The sequence below is a fragment of the Theropithecus gelada genome, chromosome 2 (assembly GCF_003255815.1).
Source record: "Theropithecus gelada isolate Dixy chromosome 2, Tgel_1.0, whole genome shotgun sequence".
Classification (NCBI taxonomy): domain Eukaryota; kingdom Metazoa; phylum Chordata; class Mammalia; order Primates; family Cercopithecidae; genus Theropithecus; species Theropithecus gelada.
Genome location: NC_037669.1, coordinates 155,287,459 through 155,312,213, shown reverse-complemented (window position 1 = coordinate 155,312,213; position 24,755 = coordinate 155,287,459). Strand labels below are relative to the sequence as shown.

Sequence of the window (24,755 nt, the reverse complement as noted above, 5' to 3'; positions counted from 1 at the left end):
CACGTCTTACATTTCTCCCAGGTTCCAATTTTCAGGTCTGCTTTTCTTTGTCTGTCTTTGTCGCTCCCCGCTCCTAAGAACCTTTCGCTGGGAAGACATTCCTCAAGTGCAGAAACCGGGGGAAGCTCCCAGAAGAGTGGGGGCTGAACCCAGGACACAGTCATTCTTGCTGTGGAGTCTCTCCTGCGGCGCTGAGAAGGAAGGCTCGAAGTAACCAGCCAGAGCAATCGCACAGGGAAACGCGAAGACGGCTCTGGTCGGGCCCGGCGCTTCTCACCCTCTAGCTCGCTTCGCTCCGCGGCGCAGCCTCCGCTCCCTTCACACCACGCACGGCGCTTGATTGACATGTGGGCCCGCCCAATCCCAGTGTGGCACAGACCGCTGTCGCATCAGGGACCGGGAAAGGGGGCGACTGAACCTATCAGATTGGGCCGAGAGTGGGTTTCCTGCCCGCGCGGATCCGCCTGCCCACCGCGCGTGCCCCGCCCCTCTCCCGAGAGCTACGCGTCGGCGGCAGAGCGCAGGCCTCGTGCCGTTACGGCCATCACGGCGGCCGCGGTGGCGTCCTGGATCCCTCCTCAGGTGAGCTGGAGCTGCCCAGCTCGGCAGCAGGAAGGTGAGACGGCCTTGCTAGCAGGCAGACACACCCCCACCCCCCCTTCAGTCCGCTGTCCATCCACACAGCCTGTTAGTCGCTGCGTTGCTTCCTCTTCCCCGCTGAGTTAGCCCCGGGGGCGCCGTCTGCAGGCTCGGAGCTGAGCCGGAGGGGGCGCGGAGGCTGCTCAGAGGGTCCGAACTTCTGCACCGGGATTCCGCGAGGCCCTCGGGCCGTTGCCCCGGGGAGCGCGACCCTGCGGCCTCCTTGTCAGCCCCTGGAGCGCTGCGTCGGGGTGAGAGCCCGGGCGGCCGCCCCTGCGAGGCTGGGAGGTCGAGTGTGGGGCGCGCTGGCTGACTTGTCTGTTTTCTCCTGAAAAAGACCTTTTGCCAGCTGTGGCGTAATCCGAGGCCGGGAAGGTAGGACGTGGTAGGAGGAAGGGCGCTCTCACCTCCAGCGCGAGAAGAGGGGAGGCGGCAGCCTGCGCGGTGCTGCGGGTGGACATCTTCGGGACGCGCCCTCGCCCCTCCCCCCACCCGCCTGCCGTTTTCTAGTCCGGGGCTGTGACTTTTATCGTCTGGACCTGCTTCAGATTCGTATGCGAGTTGCTGGGGCTGTGAACTTTTGACTTGAGTTGTAATATGTTTGGTTAAAAAAAAACCATTTCGATAGGTTTTGTAACCTTTCTTCTATATTAACATACAAGTTAAATTCGCCGTTAGAAGCTCAGGAAGCTGAGTTTTGTTCAGGGCTGAGGACTTAGAAACCGTAGAAGGGCTCTCGGAGTCAAACTGATGAACTTGGAGTCACCTGATCATAATTATACACGTTAGATTAGGTAAGAAGCCCTAGAAATTAGGAAAGAATGAGATTAAGGAGAATTTCCTAACCCTTCTTTGGGTAGGGAGCAAAGCAGCTCAATGTCCCTCCAAAACGGGTAAGTGTTGCTAAGAGGTACTCATTTTTAAAATCTTGCTTTGTTAGACTTATGACAAACCATCTATAACGATTTCTTCAGCACCTGGAAACCAGTGTGCCTAAACTCTCAGCCTTCAGCGAGGTCACACAGTAAACGGAGAAATAACCTAGGAAGAAAGTTTTGTTCGGTAATTGTCAATAATATTCGTTCTTTTCTTTTTAAAACACTTTATTTTCTTGTGGGAGTGAAGTCAGTGTTGTTCTTCAATAGGCATTCCATTCACAACTTGATAGTAATGTGCACTGGTTGATAAATGGTACTGTCTTTTCAATTTGACCACAAACTCTGAGACTTCTTTGGGAAAATTGTGATCTGTGGGAATTGTCTTTAATATCCATAACCATAGTTTGCAGAGTGTTCAGATCTACTCAGCTGTTGGCTCATGTATTACATTTTAAAATGTGTGCTTATTTTTCCAGGCATTATCTTTTGTCCAGATTTCTGCAGTGCTCTCAGGTCCAATTAAATAAAATTTGAAACCTACGTGTAATGTTGGCGGGGCGCGGTGGCTCACGCCTGTAATCCCAGCACTTTGGGAGGCCGAGGCGGGCGGATCACGAGGTCAGGAGATCGAGACCAGCCTGGCCAATATGGTAAAACTCCGTCTCTACTAAAAATACAAAAATTAGCCGGGCGTGGTGGCACGCGCCTGTAATCCCAGTTGCTTGGTAGTCTGAGGCAGGAGAATTGCATGAACCCGGGAGTCGGAGGTTGCAGTGAGCCAGGATCGCCACTGTACTCCAGCCTGGCAACAGAGCAAGACTCCATCTCAAAAAAAAAAAAAAAAAAAAAAAAAATTTACGTGTAATGTTTTGTTAGATACTGAAGGAGACCCAGGCAGGGTAGTTCAAGCCTGTAATCCCAGCACTTTGGGAGGCCAAGATGGGAGGATAGCTGGAGGCCAGGAGTTTGAGATCAGCCTAGGCAATATAGTGAAACTCTGTCTCTAAATTAAGAAAATTAAAAAAAAAAAAAAGGAAAATAATAAAAGAGATATTAAGTGATACTTCATGCTTCTGGGTTTTTTTCTTTACTGTTTTTTTTTTTTTTTGAGACAGAGTCTCACTCTGTTGCCCAGGCTGGAGTGCAGTGGCACGATCTTGGCTCACTGCAACCTCTGCCTCCCAGGTTCAAGTGATTCTTGTGCCTCAGCCTCCCTAGTAGCTGGGACTACAGTGTGTGCCACCATGCCCAGCTAATTTTTGTGTATGTATATATATGTATTTTTTTTTTCTTTTTTTGTTGAGACGGAGTCTCGCCCTGTCGCCCAGGCTGGAGTGCAGTGGCACAATCTTGGCTCATTGCAACCTCCGCCTGCCGGGTTCAAGCAATTCTCTGTCTCATCCTCCCCAGTAGCTGGGATTACAAGCACCCGCCACCACGCCCGGCTACTTTTTGTATTTTTAGTAGAGGCAGGGTTTCATCATCTTGACCAGGTTGGTCTTGAACTCCTGACATTGTGATCCACCCGCCTCGGCCTCCCAAAGTGCTGGGATTACAGGCATGAGCCACTGCGCCGGGCCTGTACTTTTAGTAGAGACGGAGTTTCACCATGTTGACCAGGCTGGTGTCGAACTCCTGACCTCAAGTGATTCACCTGCCTCGGCCTCCCACAGTGCTGGAATTACAAGTGTGAGCCACCGCACCCGGCCTATATTCATTTTTCAAAATTCTTCTAGAGTTTTACCTTTTCATTGCTTTGTACTTTTACTTTGTCTTACTTTACTTTTTCACCATTGTGTTTTTCAAAGCTGAAGGTATATATGATGTGATTATTATAAATCACTTGTCAGGAAGACTTGACTTAGTGAATACAGATACAGTTCATTTTAAAAATCATGGTTTAATAATTTTTAGAATTTATAATATGGAAAAATACCAGATGTTCTTCATCTGCACTAGAAAATTAAATGATTATTTCATTGATAAGTAAAATTGAAGGAAACTTTAAGAATCACTGAACCTTTAACAAATTCTCTGTAAATACTGTGATGTTAGGAAGACGACAAGGCTAAATATGACATTTAAAGATTTAAGGCAACTTTATGTCTTGCTGATCCTCACCTTAAACTCTAGTGAAGATAGAAATGATAGTCTTCCCTTCAAAACTGATTCCATATGCTGACTTTGTTTTGGTTACATTACCAGGCTTTCAATTGCCCAGACACAAACTTTGGTGTTATCTCTATGCACGTAACAACACTGGCCGATTTTTGTCAGCCATTTTTATCTTTGAACTACTCATGGGCCTTTAATTGGATTTTCTGCTTGGTTTTTCTCTCTAGTTAGTATGTCTTACTAAACCTTAGAATCATGCTTCAAACATCCTTCACTTTTCGGAAACCAGTGATAACTGTTATCTTCAGAGTATAGGTCAGAATTCATAGCCTTCTAATAGTCTGCTCAAATCTGTTTTTCTGGGGCCAGCACTGTTTCTTTATAGGAGCTGTCCACTCTCACCAAACCAATCTCTAATTCTTATTTACCCTTTGTATTTTTCTACCTTCATATCATTCCTCTTTCTTTCTCTCTTTCTCTCTTTCTTTCTTTCTTTCTTTTCTTTCTTTTCTTTCTTTTCTTTCTTTCTTTCCTCGCTCTGTTGCCCAGGCTGGAGTGCAGTGGTGCGATCTTGGCTCACTGCGACCTCTGCCTCCTGGGTTCAAGCGATTCTCCTACCTCAGCCTTCCTAGTAGCTGGGACTACAGGCATGCGCCACCATGCCTGGCTAATTTTGTATTTTTAGTAGGGACGGGGTTTCTCCATGTTGGTCAGGCTGGTCTCAAACTCCTGACCTCGGGTGATCCACCCTCCTTGGCCTCCCAAAGTTGGCCTCCCAAAGTGCTGGGATTACAGGTGTGAGCCATTGTGCCCGGCCTCTTTCTTTTTCTTTTTCTTTTTATTTGAGGCGTCTCACTCTGTCACCCAGGCTGGAGTATAGTGGCACCATCTTGGCTCACTGCAACCTCTGCTTCCTTGGTTCAAGTGATTCTCCTTTGTCAGTCTTCTGAGTAGCTAGGATTACGGGTGCATGCCACCACGCCTGGCTAATTTTGTATTTTTAGTAGAGATGGGGTTTCACCATGTTGGCCAGGCTGGTCTTGAACTCCTGACCTCAGGTGATCCACATGCCTTGGCCTCCCAAAGTGTTGGGATTACAGGCGTGAGCACTGCACCCGGCCAGGTTGTCTAATCTTTAAACAATTTTTTTTTCTCCTAAATTACCAAGTAGCAAATGAAGTAAAATTTTGTTGAAGTTTCGCTTTTGGTCCTTTGGTGCAGCCTTCCAAATGTTTTTCCTGTTCCCTATGTTGCTTGCTTATTCTCTTTTCTTTTTCTTTTTCTTTTTAACAGGGTCTTGCTCCATTGCCCAGGCTGGAGTACAGTGGCCTGATCACAGCTCCTTATTGTAACTTGAACCTCCCAAAGGCCAGGATTATAGGTATGCATCAATGCCTGGCATTTTTTTTTTTTTTTTTTTGCAGAAATAGGGTCTCACTGTGTTGTTCAGGCTGGTTTTGAATTCCTGGCCTCAAACGATCCTCCCACCTTGGCTTCCCAAGGTGCTGGGATTATAGGGGTGAGCCGCTGTGCCTGGCCTGTTGCTTTCCTTACCCCTTGTTATTTTAGTATCCCCTTGGTTTTTGATCTTATGTGGACTCGTATCACAGAATCATAGAGCATTATTGCTAGAATGTTGGAATCCAACCTTGTGTATTATAGATAAGGAAACTGAAACACAAATAGACTAGATGCACCAAAATTCAAACATTTAGTGATGGGGGCAGAACAAAGACTCCAACCTTAATCTTCTAATGTAAATTCTGTGTATTTATGAAACCATACTACTACTCATCTCTTGTAATTTTGCATTATTTGCCTCACATTATTTTGCATTTTGTGTATTTATGCCTTCTCATAGATTGAAAACTTCAGGGCAGGGGAACCTTCATACATACATTGTGAATTTTTTTTTGTTTATTTATTTTAAGACAGTTTCACACTTTTTGCCCAGGCTGGAATGCAGCGGCGCTGTCTCGGCTCATTGCATCCTCTGCCTCCCGGGTTCAAGCGATTCTCCTGCCTCAGCCTCCTGAGGAGCTGGGATCACAGGTGCCCACCACCACACCTGGCTAATTTTGTATTTTTAGTAGAGACAGGGTTTCACCATGTTGGCCAGGCTGGTCTCAAACTCCTGACCTCAAGTGATCCGCTCACCTTGGCTTCCCAAAGTGCTAGGATTATAGGCGTGAGCCACCATGCCCAGCCTTACATTGTAAATTATTTAAACAATGATTTAAAGTCTGTATACAGTTTTTTTCCCCCATGCTTGTTAGATGTATTAACATCATTAACAAAAATAATATTGTCATGTTTACCGTTGAGTTTTTTTTTTCTTGAGACGGAGTCTTGCTCTGTCACCCAGGATGGAGTGCAGTGGCGCAATCTTGGATCACTGTACCCTCTGCTTCCCAGGTTCAAGGGATTCTCCTGCCTCAGCCTCCCAAGTAGCTGGGATTACAGGTGCCTGCCACCATGGCTGGCAAATTTTTGTATTTTTAGTAGAGACAGGGTTTCACCATGTTGGCCAAGCTCCTAATCTCAGGTGATCTGCCTGTGTTGGCCTCCCAGAGTGCTAGGATTACAGGGATGAGCCATTGCACCTGGCCAGTGTTTACCATTGAGTTCTATAATCTACTAAAAAATGAATCTCTTACAGGTTTTACTGCTGAAATTTAGTTTGTCTTTTCGAATCTCTTGATAATGCAAATTAATCTTTGGAGGCCTTGAATGTGGATACAGAACAACGTACTGGTTTAGAGGAAACCTGGAGGGCTTATCATATAACTAGATGCAATGATCTAGCTGTAATATTCTTTTTCTCTTTTTTGAGTGTTAGAACTGTAACACTTTCACATTTTGCTACTTGTTGTCCTCTTGTTCATCTGTCAGGAACCATCAGTTCTTGTTGAGCAAGACAAGACAAAATGTCTTGTTGAGGCCAGGCGCCAGTGGCTCGTGTAATCCCAGCACTTTGGGAGGCTGAGACGTGTGGAGCACTTGAGTCTAGGAGTTTGAGACCAGCCTGGCCGGCATGGTGAAACCCCATCTCTACTAAAAATATAAAAAAATTAGCCCACTGTGGTGGTGCATGGCTGTAGTCCCAGCTACCTGGGAGACTGAGGCAGGAGAATGGCTTGAACCTGGGAGGCGGAGGTTACAGTGAGCCAAGATCACGCCATTGCACTCTGGTGTGGGTAACAGAGCAAGACTCTGTCTCAGAAAAAAAAAATTTATTCCGCCAGGCCTGATGGCTCACTCCTGTAATCCCAGCGCTTTGGGAGGCTGAGATGGGCAGATAACTTGAGCCCAGGAGTTCGAGACCAGCTTGGCCAACATGGTGAAACTGTGTCTCTACTAAATACAAAAATTAGCTGAGTGTGATGGCGAATGCCCGTAATCTCAGCTACTCAGGAGATTGAGGCAGGAGAATCACTTAAACCGGGAGGCGGGGTTTGTGAGGTCGTGCCACTGCACTCTGGCCTGGGTGGCAGAGCGAGATTGTCTCAAAAAAAAAAAAAAAGAAAAAAAAGAAAAATCATTTGTTCCATTTGGTGAAGTAGAGTGCTTTTATATGTTTGTTCTTCATGTTTATTTTTCCTCTTAACTGTATAAAGTTTCTGTAACAGAAACAATGTAGGGTTGCCTTGGTATTTTTCTTATGTATATGTAACAATAGTAGAATGCTGTAAGACAGCATAGAAAACTCTCTCTCTGAAGGTAAAATCTCTCTGAAGGGAAAGGAATGCTTACTCTTGTGGTCTGTTTTTCATTTATTTTTTGATTGTTAATAGTTGCTTTTTCTGTATGTTTAAATATCAGCTTAAAAAAACTGTTAAAACACTGATTCTCTTGTTTCTTATTCCTGAAATTGTAAGTAATGATTGCTGAATTGGACATGAATATGGTATGGATAATTTTTACTTTTGTTCAAACAACCAGTTGAATAAAACAAGCAGTGAAAATACGTGGAAATGTTTAAAAGAATGGATGTTTCTCAAAACATTTTTTTTCTTTAGAAGAATCATCCTGGCCGGGCGCAGTGGCTCACGCCTGTAATCCCAGCACTTTGGGAGGCCAAGGCAGGTGGATTGCTTGAGGTAAGGAGTTCGAGACCAGCCTGGCCAACATGGTGAAACCCCGTCTCTACTAAAAATACAAAATTTAGCCGGGTGTGGTAGTGCATGCCTGTAATCCCAGCTACTTGGGAAGCTGAGGCAGGAATCATTTGAACCCGGGAGCCAAAGGTTGCAGTGAGCCGAGATTGTGCCGCTGCATTCCAGCCTGGGCAACAAAGAGAGACTTCGTCTCAAAATAAATAAATAAATAAGTAAATCATCCTTTTCTTCCAAAAACTTTAGCACATATTTTCATATCATGTTAGTATGTAGATCAACTCAAATAATAGATACGACAAAGATTGTAATATGCTGTGTACCTTTTAATTATTCCAGCTGTATTGCAGAAATATTTTATTAATAGGGCTGGGCAGTTTTCTTTGGAAATGTTTGATCATTTGCAAGTACTACATGCTCTTGAATAATATATTTCCATTTTTAGAAACATTTAGAATATTTAGTGTACAACCCCTGTCTCCCAGTAATTCTGCTGCCCAAGCAAATCAATTACTTTTATTTTTATTTTTTTTCATTTCTTAGCTATATTCTTTAAAAAAAAAAAAAAAGGCCTGTGAGGTATTGCGTAATTTGACTTTTGCCTACTTCTCATTTCGTCTCTTGCTTTTGTGTCTTTCCTCTTTCAGCCTTGAATACTTTAGCCCTTTTTTGCTTTGGTGTCAGTGATCATGCTCTTCCCTCAGGGCAGATGGCTTCTTTAGGTTAATTAATCAGCATTAAGTTTGGCTGCTAGTATCAGACAGATGCCAAATATTCATTTCTCTCACATTAGAGAAATCCAGGGTTGGCATGGCATTCATTTATTAAATGTTATTTCCAGGTGTGTATGTGTTCTGCTATTGTAAATTCTGCAATAAAGATCTTTGTATATAAGACTTTACTTTTTTTTTTTTTTCCTTTTGATTAATTCCTGTTGTGGATCCAACTAAAAAGCTTACCAATTTTTTAAGAAAAAATTGTTTAGTCTGGGCATGGTGGCTCATGCTTGTAATCCTGCACTTTGGGAGGATAAGGTGGGAGGATGGCTTGAGGGTAGGAGTTAGAGAGCAGCCTGGGCGATATAGCAAGAGACGGCCTCTACAAAAGTAAGAAAAAAATTTAGCCAGGTTTGGGTGTGAACATCTGTAGTCCTAGCTACTTGCAAGGCTGGCTTGAGCCCAAGAGGTAAAGGCTGCAGTGAGCTGTGATCGTGCCACTGTACTCTAGCTTGGGGGACAGAGTGCGACACTGTCTAAAAAATAAAAAAATTAAAAAAAAATTAAAAATTTGTTTAGAGAAGGTATCTTTAAATTTTTATTGAAAACTGCAAAATTTAAATTATAGAATTTTTATATTTGTAGATATCTATGTAGTCATCACTCAAATCCAGATGTAGAACATTTTTAGTGTTCGAAAAGGCTCTCTTGGCCCCCTCCAGTCAGTGTCTCTTATCCTCTCAAAGTAATCACTATTCTGTCCTCTTATCACCATAATTATTTTTGCCTGTTTTTGAACTTTATATAAACGTAACTGATACGGTTTGGCTGTGTCCCCACTCAGATCTCATCTTGAATTGTAACTCCCACAATTCCCATGTGTGGTTGGAGGAACCTGGTGGGAGGTCATTGAACCATGGGGGTGGGCCTTTCTCGTGCTCTTGTTGTGATAGTGAATAAGTGTTGTGGGATATGATGGTTTTTAAAACGGGAGTTTCTCTGCACAAACTCTCTTCTCTTGTCTGCTGTCATATGAGAAGACATGCCTTTCACCTCGTGCCATGATTGTGAGGCCTTCCCTGCCATGTGGAACTGTAAGCCCATTAAAACTCTTTATTTTGTAAATTGTCCAGTCTCAGGTATGTCTTTATCAGCAGCATGAAAATGGACTAATACAGTAAATTGATACCAGTAGACTAGAGCGCTCCTGAAATATACCCGAAAATGTGGAAGCAGCTTTGGAACTGGGTAACTGGCAGAGGTTGGAACAGTTTGAAGGGATCAGAAGAGGACAGGAAAATGTGGGAAAGTTTGGAACTTTCTAGACTTGTCGAATGAGTTTGCCCAAAATGCTGATTGCTGTATTGACAATAAAGTCCAGGCTGAGGTGGTCTCAGATGGAGATGGGGAACTTGTTGGGAACCGGAGCAAAGGTGACTTGTTATGTTTTAGCAAAGAGACTGGCGACATTTTGCTCCTGCCCTAGAGATCTGTGGAACTTTGAACTTGAGAGAGATGATTTAGGGTATCTGGTAGAAAAAACTTCTAAGCAGCAAAGCATTCAAGAAGTGACTTGGGTGCTGTTAAAGGCATTCAGTTTTACAAGAGAGGCAGAGCATAGAAGTTCAGAAAATTTGCAGCTTGATAGCACAATAGAAAAGAAAATCCCATTTTCTGAGGAGAAACTCAAGCTGGCTGCAGAAGTGTGCATAAGTAACGAGGAGCTGAATGTTAATCCCCAAGACAATGGGGAAGATGTCTGCAGGTCGTATCAGAGGTCTTCATGGCAGCCCCTCCCATCACCGACCTGGAGGCCTTGGAGGAAAAAATTGTTTTGTGGGCCAGACCCAATGTCCCTGTGCTATGTGCAACCTAGGGACTTGGTGCCCTGCATTCCAGCTGCTCCAGCCGTGACTGAAAGGGGCCAGCATAGAGCTTGGGCTGTGGTTTCAGAGGGTGCAAGCCCCAAGCCTCGGTGGCTTCCATGTGGTGGTGATGCTGCAAGTGCATAGAAGTCAAGAATTGGGGTTTGGGAACCTCTACCTGTGTTTCAGAAGATGTATGGAAATGCCTCAATGCCCAGGCAGAAGTTTGCTGCAGGGGTGGAGCATTCATGGAGAACTTCTCCTAGGGTAGTGCAGAAGGGAAATGTGGGGTCAGAGCCCCCACACAGAGTCCCTACTGGGGCACCACCTAGTGGAGCTGTGAGAAGAAGGCCACCATCCTCCAGACTCCAGAATGATAGATCCACTGACAGCTTGCACCATGTGCCTAGAAAAGCTGCAGACACTCACTGCAAGCCTGTGAAAGCAGCTGGGAGAGAGACTGTACTGCAAAGCCACAGGGTCGGAGGTGCCCAAGACCATGGAAACCCACCTCTTGGATCAGCGTGACCTGGATGTGAGACATGGAGTCAAAGGAGATCATTCTGGAGCTTTAAGATTTGACTGCCCAGCTGGATTTCGTACTTGCAAGGGGCCTTTAGCCCCTTTGTTGTGGGCAATTTCTCCCATTTGGAATGGCTGTATTTACCCAATGCCTGTACCCCCATCTTGGAAGTAACTACCTTGCTTTTGATTTTACAGGCTCATAGGCAGAGAAGGGGCTTGCCTTGTTTCGGATGAGACTTTGGACTGTGAACTTCTGAGTTAATGCTGAAATGAGTTCAGACTTTGGGAGACTATTGGGAAGGCATGATTGGTTATGAAATGTGAAGACATAATATTTGGACAGGGCAGGGGGTGAAATGATATGGTTTGGCTGTGTCCCCACCCACATTTCATCATGAATTGTAGCTCCCACAATTCCCAAGTGTGGTGGGAGGAACCTGGTGGGAGGTAATCGAATCGTGGGGGTGGGCCTTTGCTGTGCTTTTCTTGTGATAGTAAGTCTCACGAGATCTGATGATTTTTAAAAATGGGAGTTTCCCTGCACAAGCGCTCTTGTCTGCCGCTACATGAGACATGCTTTTCACTTTGTGCCATGATTGTGAGGCCTCTCCAGCCACCTGGAACTGTGAGTCCATTGACCCTCTTTCTTTTGTAAATTGTTCAGTCTTCATCAGCAATATGAAAGTGGACTAATACAGTAACCATATAGCATGTATACCTTCTTGTGGATGGCTACTTTTGCTTAACATTGTGTTTGTGAGATTCATTTATGATGTAGGGTGCAGCCATAGTTCCTTTTCAATGATGGTAGTATTCCATTGGATGAATATAATGGAATTTTTAAAAAATTGGACATTTGGTTTTCAGTTTTTGGCTATTGTGAATAAAGCTGTTGTCAGCATTCATTTACAGTTTTTTAAATTTTTAAAAAAATTTTTTTGAGATGGAGTCTTGCTCTGTCACCCAGGCTGGAGTGCAGTGGCGTGATCTCAGCTCACTGCAACTTCCACCTCCCAGGTTCAAGTGATTCTCCTGCCTCAGCCTCCCAAGTAGTTGGGATTACAGGCACTCGCCACTACACCTGGCTAATTTTTGTATTTTTAGTAGAGACGGATTTCACTATGTTGGCCAGGCAGACTGACCTTGAAGTCCTGACCTCAGGTGATCCACCCGCCTCGGCCTCCCAAAGTGCTGGGATTACAGGCATGAGTCACCACGCATAGCCCATTTACAGGTCTTTAATGAACATACACACTCATTTCTTCTGGCTGGTATCATACATGCATTGGAGTAGAATTGTGCTGTCTTTAGCAGTTTTTGAACTTGCTTGATCTGGCCCTCTATGGCTGATACATAGTAGTTTCCTGGCATTTCTTCCTTTCTGATAAAACTAGCGACTCCCTTTGTCTTTCTGCTGTGTTAAATCTTTTTTTTCCCTTTCCATGAATCATGTAGTGTTTTTGTTTGTTTTGTTTTTTGTTTAACCCCTCCATTTGATGGAGTATATCATACAATAGATTCCTGTGGAAGACTGAGATCTTGCATTAATGAAAACTTTTGTTTTGTTTTGTTTTCATGCTTGATTTGGTTGGCTAAGGATTCTAGGCTGGAAATAATTTGCCTTCAGAATTCTGAAGGCCTTGCTTCATTGTTTTCTAGCGTGTCATCCTTTTGAAAGTCTGAAGATATTCTAATTCTTGAGTATAAAAATGTTTTGCGTTTCTGGAATTTTGTGTTTCCTATATTCTGAAATTTCATAAGGTTGTAGCTTGGCGTTACGTCTATTTTTAACATTTTTTCCTGGATATTTGTGTACCTTCTGACTCTGTAAAATTCATTAGTTCTGGGACATTTTCTTTAATTATTTTATTGACAGATGTATTAGTCTTTGAGCACTGTCATAACAATACCACAGACTGGGTTTTTTAAACAACAAATGTATTTTCTCACAGTTCTGAAGAGTAGAGTTCAAGAATAAGATGTAGCTGAGTGTGGTGACTCACGCCTGTAATCCCAGTACTTTTGGAGCCTGAGACGGGGAGATCACTTGAGGCCAGGAGTTTGAGACCAGCCTGGCCAACATGGTGAAATCCCATCTCAACTGAAAATACAAAAACAGCCGGGCTTGGTGTGAGTGCCTGTAGTCACAGCTACTTGGGAGGCTGAGGCAGGAGAATCACTTGAACCTGGGAGGCAGAGGTTGCAGTGAGCCGAGATCATGCCGCTGCACTCCGGCCTGGGCGACGGAAGGAAATTCCATTTCAAACAAATAAACAAAAAAGAATAATTGGCTATCAGGGTTAGTTTCTGATGAGGCTTCTCTTTCTGACTTGTAAACCACTGTCTTCTTGCTGTGTCCTTACATGGGTTTTCAGTGGAGAGAGAGCTTTTTTTAATTGGATTAGGGCTCCATCCTATGACTTCATTTAGTCTTAATTATCTCCTAAAAGACCTTATTTCCAAATACAGTCACATTAGGTGTTAGGGCTTCAACCTAAGGATTTGGAGGGAGGCGAGAACAGACACAGTTCAGTCCATAACAATGGTTTTCTCCCTATTCTTTTTCCTGAAACTTTTGTCATTTATTTGGGTCTCTTAGGCTAGTTTTCTAATTTCTTTTTTTCTCCTATTTTCCACCTCCTAGTCTTTTGCTCTGTTTTATTTGGGACATTGCTTTATTTCCCAAGCCTTCTGTTGAATTTTTTATTTTTGTTGTCAAGATTTTGATTTCTCAATAGATTTTTTGTTTTCTTAAATATTTCTTTTTATTTAGCATCTGGTGTTTTTTCATGTTTCATGGATGCGATATGTTCTCTAATTTCTGAGCCTATAAATGACTTTTTAAGTTTTTTTGAGACAGAGTCTTGCTCTGTTGCCCATGTCAGAGTGCAGTGGTGTGATTGGGGCTCACTGCACCTCGACCTTCCAGGCTCAAGTGATCCTTCTGCCTTGGCTTCCTGAGTAGCTGGGACCATGGGTGCACTACCACACCTGGCTATTATTTTTTTTTTTTTTCCAAGTAGAGACAAGGTCTTGCTATGTTGCCCAGGCTGGTCTCAAACTCTTGAGCCCAAGTGATCCTCCTGCCTTGGCCTCCCAAAGTGTTGGGATTACAGGTGTGTGCCACCACATCTGGCCTAAGTGACTTCTGTAAAAATATTTTTTCGCCTTGCAGATTGTCTTGTTTTCTTGTTTTTTTTTGTTTTTTTTTTGTTTTTTTTTGAGAGAAGGTTTTACTCTGTCACCCAGGCTGGAGTGCAGTGGTGCAATCATGGCTCACTGCAGTCTTAGCCTCTCTAGTTTCAGCCTCCCAGCCTCAACCTCCCCAGGGGAGATAATCATCCCACCTCACCTTCCTCAGTAGCTGCGACCACAGGCAAGCACTGCCATGCCCAGCTAAGTTTCGTACTTTTTGTAGAGACAAGATTTTGCCATGTTGCCCAGGCTGGTCTCAAACTCCTGGGCTCAAGTGAACCTCTCGCCTTGGCTTCCCAAAGTGTTGGGATTACCGATGTGAACCACTGTGCCTGGCCGCAGACTGTTTTTTCTAAGTTGACTTTTCTCCATTTATTTGTTTTGGTCTCTAACTTGTATGTCAGTCTTACTTCAGGTATCAGTAATGCTTGGGTGATTGATAGCTGAGAACCCTGAATTGATTGGGATTTACAGACTTTGAATTTCATTATCCAAGTGAGCATTTTTTTATTTTGAGAAAACTCTGATGCCCAGATGTTTCCTATCAGGTTACGTTCATGAGGGAAAACTCAGTTTGCTTGAGGGTTGAAGGATGGCCACTAGTTTTTTGTTTCATTTTGGTGTGCAGGAGCAGACTGTCATTCCCCTATTTTTGATAGAGTACTTAGACCTTTAATTATACTGGTGATTCCTAGTTCAGGGACTCTGAATAAAACAAAAACAAGGCTGGACATGGTCATTCACACCTGTTAATCCCAGCACTTTGGGAGACTGAGGCGGGCAGATTGTCCGGAGCCCAGTAATTCGAGACCAGCCTGAGCCACGTGGTGAAACCCCATCTCTATAACAAATACAAAATTTAGCTGGATATGGTGGTGTGCGCCTGCCTAGCCCAGATACTTGAGAGCCTGAGGTGGGAGGATTGCTTGATCTCAGGAGGCGGAGGTTGCAGTGAGCCAAGATGGGGATTGTGCCATTGCACTCCAGCCTGGGTGACAGAGTGAGACCTTGTCTCAAAAAACAAAACCAAAACCAAAAAAGGCTTTCTGGGGAATAAACCAACAGACTTCTGTTACTGAGAGTGGGTAGCCAACCATCAGGTAGATTTGGGTAGCTTCTAAGGATGTGTCTGCTTCTCAGGCAGCTTTCACCCAGTCTTCCTTAATTTCCTCTTCCATCCAGTTCAGGCAGTACCACCTGGTGCTGCCAATTCCTGTATGTTTGGAGGATTCCAAGATACAAATTGGGGTTTTCAACTCAGGGTTTAGGCTTCACCTTTCTAGAATTTACTAAGTGAGTGAGTTACCAGTTGTCCATCTTTTAGCTTCTGAAATTTTGTTGCTACTGTTTGCTTGTCTGTATATTTTGCTCTTGTGGGTTTCTTTAAAGAAAACATTTATGTATTAAATCCAGTTTTAATTATCACCTCTCCAAAACAGTTATTTTTACTGCCCTAAGATAAGAATGGTTTTTACATTTTTAAAGGGCTGGGAAAAAAATGGATATGTGACAGAGACTCAAGCCCACAGAGACTAAAATATTTACTTTTCTTTTTAACAGAATGAGTTTGTTTACTCTATCCTTGTTATAAAGTTCCTGATTTCCTTTAATAAAGCTATTTTTAAACTACTACTACTTTTATTCCTATAAAGAAACTTCAATTTATAATCCTGAAACTTCCTGAAGCTCTCTGATTTAGTCTAATGCATATGATGGAAGTTACAAGTAAAAATTGCTAGGATATACTCTGCCCTCCAAGGGATGAGATACATTTTTTAAAAAATTTAAAAATATGGAACACTTCACGAATTTGTGTGTCCTCCTTCTGCAGGGGCCATGTTAATGTTCTCTGTATCATTCCAGTTTTAGTATATGTGCTGCTGAAGTGAGCACAAGATACTTCTTTAATAGAAAATCTTAAAGAGTAGGAAAAGCAAAATGTTGAAAAAAGAAATCACAGAACACATAATGTGTATACACATGCATTGTTCTTGTCATCTAAATGCAGAGCATAGGAGGCTCATATACTTTAAAGAGGGCTAATTTTTTAAAAAAGGCTCATTTAAAATATGATTTGAGGCTATTCTTTTGGGCCTACAACTGCCCGTTTCCCCATTCTTCATAGTTAGCATATCATAGCTGCGGGAATAAATTGGCTTTAGTTAAGAAGGTGAGGCAGTAATATACATATATTTATATATACATATATGTGTGTGTTGTCTGTATTTGTATATTTTCCCGTGATGTCAGAGGTGAGAGGGATAATTAATGTGGGTCATGTGTTATACTCAATTACATTGTTCAGGAAATAGAGTAAAATGTGTTTTTAAGTCTTGGCTTCCAGAAGGCTCAGGTATGTTTCATCTTAATAGTATGAGCAATCTAATTTCTAGTAATTATAAAAGGCTTCTTGTATAATTTTGTTTTTCTTTCCTCTAAATGATGTCTTTGTCATTTATTTTTTTTTTAGACTTTTGTTTGTTTTTGAGACAGGTTATGGCTCTGTCACTCAGTTGGAATGCAGTGGCGTGATCTTGGCTCACTGCAACCTCCACCTCCTGGGCTCAAGCAATCCTTCCACCTTAGCCTCCCAAGTAGCTGGACTATAGTCAGGTGCCACCATGACTGGCCAAGTTTTGTAATTTTTGTAGAGATGGGGTTTCACCATGTTACCCAGGCTGGCCTCTAATTTCTGGGCTCAATTGATTCACCTGCCTTGGCCTCCCAAAGTGCTGGGATTTACAGGTGTAGGCCACTGTGCCCGGCCAGTTTCTATGAACATGTAAATTCATGCACAATTGAAAAAAAATGGGATCGCATGCCATACTTTGTTTTCTAGCTTGGCTTTTATAAACATCCTTCCGCATCAGCGTATGTATAAATCTAAAGGTGTTTTGTTTTGTTTTTTAAGCCAAAAAACTTTGCCTATTTTGTTTCTGTTATAAAGTTCCTGATTTTCTTTAATAAAGCTGTTTCTCCTTTTATTCCTACAAAGAATATACTTTTTTTTTTTCTGAGACGGAGTCTCACTCTGTCGCCCAGGTTGGAGTGCACTGGCGCAATCTCGGCTCACTGCAAGCTCCCCCTCCCGGGTTCACGCCGTTCTCCTGCCTCAGCCTCCCGAGTAACTGGGACTACAGGCGCCGCCACCACGCCCGGCTAATTTTTTGTATTTTTTAGTAGAGAAGGGGTTTCACCGTGTTAGCCAGGATGGTCTTGATCTCCTGACCTCGTGATCCTCCCATCTCGGCCTCCCAAAGTGCTGGGATTACAGGCGTGAGCCACCGCGCCCGGCCACGCATTTTTTTTTTTTTTTTTTACGTGGCTGAAAACTTCATTTTTTCCTCATCTCTAGTATGGGAATAATACTTAAAGGGTAGCTGTAAGGCTTCATTTAGAATTTACAAATCAGTGTAACTGCTAAGCAGTGTTTGGTATCCATGAAGAGCCTGTCTGGATCTCCCTTCCTGCCTAAGATCAATTTCTAAATGTAAAATAACTGGTTTCGAAGATACAGATGTTTATTTAAAATGTTGCTGACTGTTGCCAAACTGCAATCTGGAAAAGACATTCCAATTTACACCTTTACCACAGAGTTTCTTTCTTTGTTTTTTTTTTGAGATGGAGTCTCGCTCTGTCGCCCAGGCTGGAGTGCAGTGGTGCGATCTCCGCTCGGGTTCACGCCATTCTCCTGCCTCAGCCTCCTGAGTAGCTGGGACTACAGGTACCTGCCACCACGCCCGGCTAATTTTTTGTATTTTTCAGTAGAGACGGGGTTTCACCATGTTAGCCAGGGTGGTCTCGATCTCCTGACCTCATGATCCACCCGCCTCGGCCTCCCAAAGTACTGAGATTACAGGCGTGAGCCACCGCACCCGGCCACCACAGGGTTTCTTAACTGTGTTACCATTCTTTCTAATCTTTGCCAGTATGGTAGGCAAAAAATGGACAAAACTAAAAGGAGAATTAGACAAATCGGTAAGCATAATATGAGATATTTCAGCATGCCTCTCTAATTAGAATAATGAGACAAAAATATATAAAAGATTTAAACACTAATTATCAAATGAATCTGATTGACATGCATTAAACATTTCACCTAATACCTACAGAATGCAAACTTTTTAAGTGCCTATGAAAGTTTTTCCCAAATTGACACATGCTGGACAATAAAAAAGTCAAAATGATCAATTCTTGAGTATTTTCTGACATGTTGGAATTAAGCCAGAAATGGGTTACCAAAAAAACTAGAAAATTGTCAGCTGTTTGAAAATAAGCAATATATTCCTGAGTAATTCAGGTATTAGAGAAGAAATAACATTAAACTATTTTGAAAAGAACCATGAAAATATAGTATAGCTTAAAGAATGTGTATAGAGCCATGCTTAGAGGAAGAGTTACAGCCTTCAGATCTATACATGAGAAAGAATGAAGGCTAAAAATAATTGAAAGGACTTCTAAGTAAAAATGTCTCAGTGAAAGATGCATTTACAGCCGGGTACGGTGCCTCACACCTGTAATCCCAGTACTTTGGGAGACCGAGGCGGGCAGGTCACGAGGTCAGGAGATCCAGACCATCCTGGCTAACATGGTGAAACCCCGTCTCTACTAAAAATACAAAAAATTAACCAGATGTGGTGGCAGGTGCCTGTAGTCTCAGCTACTCTGGAGGCTGAGCCAGGAGAATGGCGTGAACCTGGGAGGTGGAGCTTGCAATGAGCCGAGATTGTGCCACTGCACTCCAGTCTGGGTGACAGAGTGAGACTCTATCTCAAAAAAAAAAAAAAAAAAAAAAGACACATTTACTTTTACTCCCTTTGATAGCCCAGCAAGGTGACAGTAAAGGATACTTTTAGAAGATTTGAACTACACAAGTGGAGAGAATGAAAAAAGAGACAGTAACAATAAAATTTGGAAATTGGAAAGCAAGTGAACTGGTGATAAACTTCTTAGTAGACTTAAAAATGTTCAATCCTAACTGGCAGGAGCAAAAGTAGAAAACACTCCTCAGGCTCAGGAATTGGTAGCATCAGGTATTTTTGGCAGGGAGAAGGTGAGAGTGGTGCTAAAAATAGGAGGGTTTCTTGAAAATCTGTTTAAGAAGCAGCTCAATCATAATAGCCCCAAAGTAGAAGCAACTCAAGTTGTCCATCAGCTGATAAGGTTACATATAATGTGTATCTGCACAATTGAATACTATTTGGCAGTAAAAAGGAATACAGAACTGATACATGTTATAACATGATGAACCTTGAAAGCATTATGCTGTCAAGCCAGTCACAGACAACCACAGAATTGTATGATACATGCTATAACACAAATAAACCTTTAAAACATGCTAAGTGGGCCAGACACGGTGGCTCACACCTGTAATCCCAGCACTTTGGGAGGCCAAGGCGGGTAGATCACTTGAGGTCAGGAGTTTGAGACCAGCCTGGCCAACATGGTGAAACCCCGTCTCAGCTATAAACACACAAATTAGCTGGATTTGTGGTGGCGGGCACCTATAATCCCAGTTACACGAGAGGCTGAAGGAGGAGAATCATTTGAACCAGGGAGGTAGAGGTTGCAGTGAGCCAAGATAGCAACACAGTACTCTAGCCAGGGTGACAGAGTGGGACTCTGTCTCAAAAACAAACAAACAAACATGCTAAGTATACTAAAGACCACATTGTATGATTCCATTTGTATGAAGTGTCCAGAAATTGTGTATTTGTAGAGATAGAGTGGTTGCGTAGGACTGGGAGTAGGGGAGGTTAGAGGGAAATGGGAAGTGACTCTAGGGTATGGAGTTTCTTTTTGGGGTGACAAAAATGTTCTAAAATTCATTGTGGTAATAGTTGCACAACTCTGGACAGACTAAAACATTGAATTGTACTCTTTAAATGAGTTTTATGATATCTGAGTTATATCTCAATAAAGCTTTTTTTTTTTTTTTTTAAAGAAAGCTTGAATCTAGATTCCTTCGTTAGTTTGTATTGCCGAATGACTGCCTTCTTGAATACCCCAGCAGAAGACTGACGATTGTTTCTGACACTGAGGGTGGGCAGTAGACACAATTGGAGGTCAAGCGTTCTACAGAAAACACTGAATTAAGTTGAAGTGCTCAGTATTGAGACCCTTACTGAGGCCTCTTCTCTTTGGCTTCCAGAATTCTGACTATCAAGTAGGAATTTGGAGGATGGTTCTCTTACTAGCCCAAGAAGAGAATCTATGTTATTTACAATAGCTTTTATGACCCTCCTTTTAAATATGAGGAGATAATCAAGTATCACCAGGCATATGAAGAAAACTTCTCATATAAGAAACCAAAAGAAATAGAAAAAAAAACTGGGAACGATCAGAACAACAACAAAAAGGCTCAATAGAACACTCAATGGAAAGGTTGAAGTTAGAGTAAAGGAGTCCTTTCATAAAGTACAGGAAAAGATGGAAAATAAGTGAGAAAAGAAAAATAGTCAGAGGTCAACTTTCAAATAACAGAAGTACTAGTAGACATCAGAGAAAAGAAGGAATTATCAGTAAAATATTCAAGAAAAATTCCCAGAATCAAGGAACATGATTTTGCAGAATGAGAGGCTCTCTGGGTACCCTGGAAAAATGAAGGAAAAGAGATACACACTTTCAATTACAGCCCAGTCAGGAAAATAGAGACCACACCAATTACTGTAACAGAATCTAAAATAAAGAGTTGTTTAGTCAGATATGGGTTGAGTTACATCTCCCTCAAAAAGATATGTTGAATTCCTAATCCCTATTACTTAAGAATGTGACCTTATGTGCACTATTCACGATAGCAAATACTTGGAAACAGCCCAAATGTCCATCAATAATAGAATGGATAAAGAAAATGTGGCACATATACACCATGGAATACTATGCAGCCATAAAAAAGGATGAGTTCATGTCCTTTGCAGGGACGTGGATGAAGCTGGAAACCACCATTCTCAGCAAAATACCACAAGGACAGAAAACCAAACACTGCATATTCTCACTCATAAGTGGGAGTTGAACAATGAGAACACATGGACCCAGGGTGGGGAACATCGCACATTGGGGCATGTTGGAGGGTGGGGGCTGGGGGAGGGATAGCATTAGGAGAAATACCTAATGTAAATGATGAGTTGATGGGTGCAGCGAACCAACATGGCACATGTATACCTATGTAACAAACCTGCACGTTGTGTACATGTACCCTAGAACTTATATATATATGTGTGTGTATATATATTTATGTGTATATATATGTATATGTGTGTGTATGTGTGTGTGTGTATATATATATATATGGCCGGGCGCAGTGACTTACACCTGTAATCCCAGCACTTTAGGAGGCCGAGGCAGGCAGATCCACGAGGTCAGAAGATCGAGACCGTCCTGGCTAATGTCGTGAAACCCTGTCTCTACTAAAAATACAAAAAAATTAGCCGAGCGTCGTGGTGGGCGCCTGTAGTCCCAGCTACTCGGGAGGCTGAGGCAGGAGAATGGCGTGAACCCAGGAGGCGGAGCTTGCGGTGAGCTGAGATTGCTTCACTGCACTCCAGCCTGGGCGACAGAGTGAGATTCCGTCTCAAAAAAAAAACCAAAAACAAAACAAAACAAAAACAAAAAAAACCACCTTATTTCAAAATGGGATCTTTACAGAGGTAAACAAGAGGTTATTAGGGTGGACCCTAATCCAGCATGACTTCAGACCTTTTACAAAAGGGGGAGATTTTGACACACAGACAGAACACCAGGGAGAAGATGACTATCTACAAGCCAACTAGAAGGTAGCCTGGAGCAGATTCTTCCTAGCATCTTCAGAAAGAATATGTTCCTGCCTGAAGTACCTTGATTTCAAACTTCTGGCCTCCAGAACAGTGAGAATGTGTTTCCTTGATGCTGCCACTTGATATCTCATGGATATCTTGAACTTAAGACAATCAACAAACTTTTTTTTTTTTTTTTTTTGAGGTAGCGTCTTGCTCTGTGACCCATGCTAGAGTGCAGTGGTACAAACATGGCTCAGTGCAGCCTCAACCTCCTAAGTTGAAGGGATCCTCATGTTTCAGCTTCCCATGTAGCCAAGACCACCTAGGTGTGTGTGCCACCATACTAGCTAATTTTTAGACCCTTTGTGGTGATGGAGTTCTCACTTCTTTGCTCTAGCTGGTCTTGAACTCCTGGGCTCAAGCAGTCCTTCCACCTCAGCCTCCCAAAGTGTGGGGATTACGGGTGTTAGGCTACCACACCCAGCCAACAGACTGTTGATCCCTTCATTCTTAAACTGCACTCCAGGTCTGCTTTCTGCCCTCCACCCTACATTTGTTCATTCTTGTCTTTATCATTTCATTAAATGGTATTGCCATCCACTCAGTAGCTAGAAGCCAGGTGTCATACTTGATACCTTTCTCTTCCTCATTCTGACTCTCACATACTTCCAGTCCATCAGCAAATCCTATCTTTTCTACCTCCAAATACATCTTGAATTCTTCTGTTCTCTATTTGCATCACCACACCACTCAAGTCAAGCAACCATCATCTCTTCACTTACACTGTTGGCCTCTTACTTTATTTTATTTTTTGAGACAGAATCTCACTCTGTCACCGAGGCTGGAGTGCAGTGGTACAGTCTTGGCTCACTGCAACCTCTGCCTCCTGGATTCAAGCAGTTCTTCTGCCTCAGCCTCCTGAGTAGCTGGGACTACAGGTGCTCGCCACTATGCCCAGCTGATTTTTGTATTTTTTAGTAGAGATGGGATTTCACCATATTGGCAGGCTGGTCTTAAACTCCTGACCTCATGATCTGCCCGCCTCGGCCTCCCAAAGTGCTGGGATTACAGGCGTGAGTCACCATGTCCAGCTTCTATTTTTATTGTGGTAAACTGCATAAGCGTAAAGTTGAACTTCTTAACCATTTTAAGTAAATAGTTCAGTATTGTTAGGTATAATCGCATTGTTGTACAACCAGTTCCCAGAACTTTTTCATTTGTAAAACTGAAACTGTATGCATACTAACAACTCCCCAAGTCTCCCCTCCTCCTAGCCCCTGGTAACCACTGTTCTTTATGTTTCTCCTTTATGTTTGTGTAAATTTGTTTGCTCTAGGTATCTCATATAAATTCAGTCATATATTGTCTTTTCATGACTGGCTTATTTCACTTAATGTCCTGAAGTTTCATCCATTTTGTAGCACATGTCAAAAATTTTCTTCCTTGTTAAAGCTGAATAATATTCCATTGCTTATATATACCACATGTTGTTTATCCATTCAATTGTTGATTGAGCAGCTTGGGTTGCTTCCACATTTTAGCTGCTAAGAATAATGTTGCTATGAACATGGGTGTAGAAATACTTGTTCAGGTTCCTGCTTTCGGTTTTTCGATATACACTCAGAAGTTGAATTGCTGGATTATATGGTAAACTATGTTTTATTTTTTGAGGAACCACCATACCATTTTCCATAGCAGCTGCACCATTTTACATTATCACTAACAGTGCACAAGAGTTCTAATATCACATTTTCACTAACACTTGTTTTCTGTGTTTTTTTTAAATAGTAGCTATCTTAATGGCGGTATCTCTGTGGTTTTGATTTGCATTTCCATCATGGCTAGCGATAATGAGCATCTTTTCATGTGCTTGTTGGATATTTGTATATATTTTGAGAAATGTCTATTTCGTTCGTTTGCCCATTTTTCATTTGGGTTATGTTTTTGTTGAGTCTGAACTGGTCTTCTTATTTTTACTTTTGTCTGTCCACTTAACTCATTCTTCACACAGCAGCACACAACAGCCAGAGAAATGTTTTTAAGATTTCTGCATTAACGATATAACAGTAAATCTTACATGGCAGCATAATACAATGAAAGTTTACATTGCTTTCTCACATCACAGGGGGTGTGTGTGTGTGTGTGTGTGTGTGTGTGTGTTGAGGGGCACCTTTGCTTCATGCAGTCACTTGGAGCATAGGCACCTGTATCTTATGTCGCCACCATAATCAGCTTTGGCTTCTCAGATTGTTTTGGAAGGGGTAGTGTGTGTGGAGAAAGATTTTAGGGTCGAGACTAGAAGTGGCTTATATCACTTTTACCTTCTCAGTTCCATTGGTCAGAACTGAGTCATGTGATCTTACCTAATTGCAGGGTTGGCTGGGAAATGTAGTATAGCAGTGTTCTAATGAAGAGAACACAGTCATTAGTGAATACTAGCAGTCTCTGTCACAGCGTATATTGGATTATAATTTCCTTGCTTAAAACCCTTCTTATTACATGACTTTTTTAAAGACAGAGTCTCATTCTGTTGCCCAGGTGGAGTGCAGTGGCACGATCTTGGCTCACTGCAACCTCTGCCTCCCGGGTTCAAGCAATTCTTGTGCCTCAGCCTCCCAAGTAAATGGGATTACAGGCATGCGTCACCGCGCCCAACTAATTTTTTATGTTTTTCAGTAGACACAGCGTTTACCATGTTGGCCAAGGCTGGTCTCGTACTGCTGGCGTCAGGTGATCTGTCCACTTTGGCCTCCCAAAGCGCTGGGATTACAGGCATGAGCCCCCATGCCTGGCCTACTTCTTATTACTTCTTATTACATGTAGAATAAAATTGGCCTGTCTGTCTCCCAACCTCACATTGTACCACTTTTGCCCTTGTTCTCTAGCCACGTTAGACTCGGTCATTTTCTATAACGTGAGTTTTTTTCCCCCTCCTGGAACTTATGTGCTTTGC

General features: G+C 42.7%; 1 protein-coding gene and 1 non-coding gene across 4 annotated transcripts in view; one reads left to right on the top strand and one right to left on the bottom strand.

The window, feature by feature from the left end:
- Window positions 1–470: 470 nt before the first annotated feature.
- The window catches only part of NCK1 (NCK adaptor protein 1), a 71,177-nt gene continuing 46,892 nt past the window's right edge, over window positions 471–24,755 (top strand). Inside the window, exons 1-2 of one of the 3 annotated variants that reach the window (XM_025377152.1) lie at window positions 501–616; window positions 5,057–5,151. The gene's annotated coding sequence lies outside the window, so the exon portion shown is untranslated. Of the gene's footprint in view, window positions 617–5,056; window positions 5,152–24,755 lie in introns of all 3 variants that reach the window. The other 2 variants (XM_025377150.1, XM_025377151.1) reach the window with 2 other exon arrangements.
- LOC112619810 lies at window positions 15,835–15,941 on the bottom strand. Its single transcript, XR_003118312.1, has one exon. It is a non-coding gene; the product is annotated as a U6 spliceosomal RNA (small nuclear RNA).